The sequence below is a fragment of the Habropoda laboriosa genome, unplaced genomic scaffold (assembly GCF_001263275.1).
Source record: "Habropoda laboriosa isolate 0110345459 unplaced genomic scaffold, ASM126327v1 scaffold578, whole genome shotgun sequence".
Classification (NCBI taxonomy): Eukaryota; Metazoa; Arthropoda; class Insecta; order Hymenoptera; family Apidae; genus Habropoda; species Habropoda laboriosa.
Window position 1 is genome coordinate 1,282,054 of NW_017100941.1, and position 7,168 is coordinate 1,289,221.

The 7,168-nt window shown below is 37.3% G+C and overlaps 1 protein-coding gene across 1 annotated transcript in view; it reads right to left on the minus strand.

Moving 5' to 3' along the window:
* LOC108577582 (mothers against decapentaplegic homolog 7) overlaps positions 1-7,168 on the minus strand; it is a 103,726-nt gene that overhangs the window by 29,910 nt on the left and 66,648 nt on the right. The gene's annotated exons all lie outside the window — the stretch shown is intronic.

The window sequence follows — 7,168 nt, forward strand, 5'->3', positions numbered from 1 at the left end:
AATATCCTGGAATTCTTTACATTTTCTACTATGTACTTATCAGATCTTCACTCTAAACCACTGATTTTCTACCGATGTGCCACGGCACAGCAATTTTCTTTTTATATATCAGTCAAAAACGAATACCTTTTCGTTAAATCGACGAAAAAAAAATAATATATTTTTGTTAGTATACCGTAGAATTTTAGTAATTAATTTTTACGTATCCTAAAATAAAAAAGTTCAAAATCGCTGAGCTAACCTCGAAACCAGAAACAACACCGTTTCGAAACACAGTAACGCCTCTATCGGTCAATCGTCCAAAGCTCGACGCGAAGTGTCGAGAGTGAAATTTTTCATTTCTTTGGGACATTGTTCCACGTGAACCGTAAAGTCTACTTAAACAAACAGGCCAAGTCAAAGATCGTCCATACGTTCTAGTTCATTGGTCGCGGTTCGCTCGGTGAATAGCGGCTTTCAAAACAAAGCTATCGATCCTCGGCCAGTCTCGCGACAGTGTCATTGCACCTTTGGAATTCCTGCGAACGACCTTTATATATATATTTTTTTTTTCCTTCCCTTTTCGCGTGTATTCGCGTGCGACACGCGTATCACGCCGCGTGTATACGCTATGCACACGTTATGATCGTGCATCGCGCACGAGAGGAATTCTCGTCTATTTCGGTCGAGCTACGCGAAAAAAGAACCGTATCACACCGACGTGATTGCGAATTCTATGCTCGCTCTCTCTAACTGCGCGCTTTATAGTGCTATGCATAAGACACACAGGACTATTCTGGTGTATGACTGGTTACATGATATAATTTTTCGTGTACAGGATATTAGAATAAATTCTTTGATAGTTTATGTGCTGGGTATGTTAACCCTTTGACTTCAATTTTTTCTGACTATGCATGTAAGCTGTGTGTTCACACTATTAGTTTCTAGAGCTTTTCCCTAAGTAGTAGATTTGCGAGAAGAATAGTTTTACAATGGCTGGAATAGATTTTTCAAATTTGCAATGGTTTTTCAATTGACAGTAGTAGTGTACTACTTTCATAAAGAAAAGAAAAATCCTAATTTTTTATATAATACTGTAAACATATTGCACGTATAACACAGTGATTTAATTAAATAAAATGAGATATTTTTAGTTAATGGTTAATGCTGCTTATGTAATTTAGGAATTTTCCACTTCTTACAAGATATCTGATATTCAAATATACATATGGTGCCACTAATGGTGTTAAATGCATAGTTAATTCTTATAATTCTCAAGTATTTATGATATGCAGTTTATATGAGGCTAGCAGCTAATTGCTACTCTTGAGAAATTAACGATGTAGGTAAATTTCATACGTTTTCTTCTATGACACGATCAATTATGTCACATTATGACAACCTGAAAAAAAAAAACGTGTCGAACTATTGATAGCATAGAGAATTAATAAAGAGACACTTAAAGACATACTCGTTAGAGAATTGAAAGTGTGACATACCCAGATAACGCCTACGAACTCAATTATAACCTCTCTAAATTCTAATGCTCCATACCAACGAACGTTTTTTCCAATTAAAATTCTCTTTACACGTGTACAACCTATTAACACTTCAAACGTATCACCTCGAAGAGAATTCTTTTCGTCAAGAATTCCTAACCATCGTGGCATTCCTAACCTCCAGACGTAAACACCGTAAGCTTTGCCACTTTAAAACGGTACGAAAATCCACGAATCGCGAATGTTTACAGGAACAGAAACCGCATCGAGCTCCATTTTCGAAGTCAGGAATTCCGTACGACCGTGTTGGCGAACACGTGTAGCCGATTATTGCCGGTGAAACGAGTTTAGCGAATCCACGAAGCGCCACGAGAAACATGGCTGAAGTTTCACGTATGGACCAGCGTCAAGAGTCGATCTATCGAACAGCGAACAGACGTCGAGTATGGGTAGAGGAAACGATCGAACAGATCGCTCGTTTAAGCGAATTAATAAGCGATAGGAATCAAATAGGGTCCGGCAGCATAATAAAATAATAAAAGTCCACGGGTCATTAAGAAGCGAGAATAATAGATCGAGATAGGCATCGTCGGTATAATTCACACAAGTACTACTGTATGGAACTTTTATTCCTCGTTATTATCGTATCACGATAATATCGTTGCCATCCGCGATGGAGAGCGCCTGCCTTTATCTCGATAATTAACGCAGCTCGCCCTTTTTCTTCTCGCGATTCGAAATGCATCGAGACAAATGAGAGGTTATAGCGATGACGAGGTACGAAATGAAATGTAAAATCTGTGTTGCGATTCGTGATCGTTGAAAATTCTATATTTACGACGTAGCGAGCATTTGAGGTTACGTTGAGTATATGAAGCAATTTTTTCATACGTGGGATGTAGAATCTTAGATTTTGTACTTATCATGTTGCATTTACATAAATTGGTTTTTCTTTAATCGCAGTAAATTGCTACGTGTTGCATCCAAGCGTGATAAAAATATCCGGAATGAGAATTTTACATATTGCAATGTACTTTCAATGACCGTTGATTATAAAACAGGACGAAAAAAACAGTAGCCTAGTGATTTGACAGTAAACACTGAAGCAGGTTAAAAAATTCCTGAACAAGTTTTTCCGAAAGATTTATCACGACATACTGAATGTTAAATAGAGTGCAGAAAATAATATCTCAATCAGATATATTGGACGGTAAATTAGATGAAAATTCTTGTACGACATTTATTCCTCGTGTAATTGCTATTACATGCAAATGCAAAGCGTGACTTGAAAATAAAAATTAAAGAAACTAATCTGCGCAATACAGTTTCTCCGAGTATACGCACAATATCGTACACCATTGCCAACCTAACCTCAAAATGTCAAGCAACACTTTCACACAGATTCGAACCGCAAAACGACTGGGGTAGCACGTAATTAAGATAAAAAAAAAAAGAACCTCGTGTTAACTCATCTTCAGGCTTTTTCCATCGCGCACAAAAGCCAAGAAATTCCCGAGGAAGGTTCTACACGAGCGTGGAAAACGTGGAATGCGCGGTAAAACTGCCACGGCAATTAGCACGCATAAGCATACGAGGTTGTCGTTACGCGTGCGCGGCTTAATTCCCAAGTCTTTTTACCTACGTCTATTTGCTTCCCTCCGCTCGTCTCCGATGGTACGCGTTCACCCAAGTCCACTCTTTTACACTCGCTCTCTCAAATACTCCCACTTGTTCTCCCTATCTGCGTGCTTCTACCCCACACACTGGCCGAGCATAAACACGATACGCAATGTCTGCCTACCAGAGTCCAAATACGCGACGACGCGGCCTCCCACGCGATTCGTCGCGCGTAAAAGGCGCCTCATTTAAAAGAAGCGCGCAATCTCGTTCCTACAAGCACTAGCGAAGTGTTGTGGGCTTCTGTCGCGGCTTCGACGACACGTCTATGATTTATCGGTTGATTTTTTTTTTCTAACTCTTTCGATATGGAACGCTTAAGTGAAAAAGTGCTCGCTCTTTAATAGGAACGGTTATTTAACGCTGGTATGCGGAACTTTCGACTGTTTAAGGCGTAGAATATGAAAGTAAAGGTTATTAAGTATTATTAAACATTAATTATTTTATTATAGTGAAAATGCCTGGTGCACTTGGGAGATGTCTGATTTTTAGCTGAGTGTAAAAATTTAACGAATATATACAACAATATTAAATTTTTCAACTTTCTTTTTTCTCAGGAAGCGTTACAGATGCTTCCTACAAGTTTCTTGGTTCTTTTAATTTAAAAATACTGCTTGGAAAGTAAAAATATAATTTCTTCTGCATTTGCAAATTTTCTTACTAAAACAAAAACTAATTTTCCAACTGCAACAATTTAAAAAAAAATGTACATGCAAAAAATATTATAAAAACCTTTCTTTTCATCTGTGCTCTATCATTTTAGTTTACCTGAAAAGGAAGCTGCAGGATGAAAAAAAAAAGTGTCGAAGAAGTTGCTCTTTGATAAATAACCGTGCAAACCCGGGGGAAATTTCATTTCACAGGAAATGCATAATGAGTAACATTAAAGACACACAGGTATCGATGACGTAACATACAGTATGTCATTTAGTTTGCTCGAAAGTAATTTACTGTATATAATTTAGCCAGCAGCAAATGAAAGTTTTATTTTATAATAATGCTGCAACTGTATCGGCATTAGAAAACTATAACGTTCGACGACACGAGCATAACCAGTCTGATTTAGTTGAAAAACAAGTTTAACCAGGCGATATTGACACAAAGAAGCAACGACTCAAAACACCGTACAGCAGTTTTATTTAAACATAGGATGCTCATAAATATGAACGGAGACAGGTACACACAAGCATGTACAATCTCTTTCATTTTTCCTATGACAGACTTTACAAATCAACGAAACAGTCGACAGTTGAAAAAAACGCAGAATGTGTTATAAATAATTTACAAACGCGTGGGGTTAGCTTTGGTCACAGATATCCTCCTGGATTTCGCTACTTTGCTTGGGAAGCGAGCTTCTTGAAAAACTGGTTACAGTAAAGGAAAACTGTATAAAGGATTGTTCGCACAGTTGTACGGACAGGTATTTAGAATGCTCATCACGCGAAACGGCTAACAGGTACAAACATTTTGTTTAAACCTTTTTGTTCGTTAGAAATGTGTAACTGAATTTTTGCACGTTACTCCTTAGTTTGTTACTTTTCAGCAGTAAAATTGTATGGAATAATTTTCAATCCTTGAAAAATGATAAAAGTACGAAAGCAAAATTTTTGTAATATCACCAGTGCGTAATACAAATAATTTTAAACGAGAAGGTATAGAAGGTTTCTCAAAGAAAAACCATTTCTATGAAATTCTATCAAGACCGAAACGCGATTCACAGTTTGAGCTCCATATCTTTTATTCCCTCCCGCAGAAAATTATGCAAAAAATCAGAGACACTCCAACCAGTGAGATACACATACCAGAATTTTTTCAGATTTTCTCCTTGCAAAATCGAATTTCAAAAAATTCCAAAAGTTAGAAAACTGTCGATTTCTTATTCAAGTCATCAAGAGACCATGTAGTTTACTATAGAACCTACACGCGTTCGCATTTTCACAGGTTCCCAATTTTCTCAGCTTGTTCAAAAAGGCGCGTCACAGTTAAAACCAAAACCGATATTTCCTATTTTTCCCCGTTTTCAGTTCCGCTAAAAACTATCAACAGAGTGTTTTTCGCGAGGGCTGGCACTCGACGTTTCTTTCATTATCACGACTATCTACCGACAGGAAAGCGATGTGCAATCGGGCGCAAGATATTCCACAAAGAGGCTTCTAAAACGCAAGAAATACGGCGTTCGTGTGCGGTGGCCGCGAGCGGGCCTATCTTATTATTGCACGCACGAAACGGCTTTCAGACACCGTGGGAGGAACACATGGCCGGTCGAGAGGACCGCGAAGAGATACCTAACCGAGGACAGCAAGGAAACTCAATCGTACCTTGCCACAACGAGATTAACGAAAGAGGTCCTCCTTCCTTCTCTCTTTCTCCCTCGCCATTCATAAGAGCGAACCCGACCGGACCTAGAAGATCGCGGCCCGATCGAGAGGAGCCAGCAGCATTGGCGCCGCATCGTAAAAACATTTTATTACGTCCACCTCGGGAAATATTCGCGAATTTGCTGATATTTTTGTCGTCTCGCTTGAATGCATCAATTTCGCGGTTAATTAATTAAACTTATCAGACAGAAATTTCTTTTTTCAAATAACGCGCAATTTGGCAAAGTATTGATAATTTATCGCAAAATTTAATCAACGACTCTTGAAGAATTATTGCAGTTTACAGTTAGACTTCTCAGTTTAACTTTTTATATTCATGTTACGTATTTGGTGTAATATAAAAAATACAGTATATGAAGGAAAAAAGTGCTCAATTTTCTAATTCTTTTAACCCTTTCGTTACCGAATTATTTTTTTAAGAATCCGTTGTTTATTTTGATCAATTTTTATTCTAGCATTCAAGTGGGACGTGTGGTCACGAAAGGGTTAAACTACCAATTTTCATAAAATTGAGTCGAGAAAGTTGAAGAGTAACACAAAAATCAGTTCAATTCGAAACGAAAATTCTCCGTAAGAATATGAAATTAACATGCCGAAAGCTACATATTGCATACGTGACAGAAAGCCGATCACTTGTTTATGGGAATAAGACAATCTGTTTTATACCATTCCATTCTTATCGCTAATATTCTATTAATTGATTAGATATCTCCAGACGATTATACCGGCGATACAACATTCGATCCAGCGCCGTTTGTAAAATACCGAATACCGATAAATTTCGTCGGTCAATTGACCGTATTTAGATCAGTGTTATTCCTTCCGTTACGTCTGAGGTGAATCGGCGGATTCATCGAATCAATTAATTTCAAGTGAACTAGAGTGCGATTACACGCGTTTCTATCGACCGCGGAGGAGCACAGTGTACCGGGAAAAATATTCAATTCAAATGAGCTTCCTGTTATGTCGGTAAAATTGGACTGAATCTTTTTCCCTTCTTGTTTTTCTTTTTTCTGTTTCAGATCGTTTCAGATTTCATTCCGTTAAAAGCCACTAATACCTTGCGAGTTATCTTATTTCTCGTTAATTTCCATTGAATTTTTTGCGAGACGTTTATTACGCCTATATACTATAACATAATTAATTGATATATTTTAGGATATGTTGGTGTCGTTTATTGTAGAATTTGTTTTATTAAGGAAAACTGACCGAAGGATAATAAAGAATTTGAAAATGAAATAATTGCATTTCGTTCGTCTCGAAGCTGAGAAGTTTTTTATTCAATTTCCCGGACAGTCTTCGATAAAATGACATTAAACAAACAATTTCAACTTGTTTCACTGGCAATAACGTTAATTGTTTCTCATTTGTAGCAATCTAATCACGTAACTGAACGGGAAATTGATCCGAATTAAAAGACCATTTGTTGCCATTTCATTCGAGGCAATTAAATGGCCTGCACAGAATCCTTCTATTATCACAATTACCTATTAACAAAAGACCAAATGTGAAATCAGAAGTTAAATATGTGAGAAATGCGTTTTCTTCGATACAAGACCCAGTCGTCTTCACTATACCACAAAACTGTTCATAGAGTTTAAGTAAATAATAAAAGTAAAGTTATTTCTGCAGGAT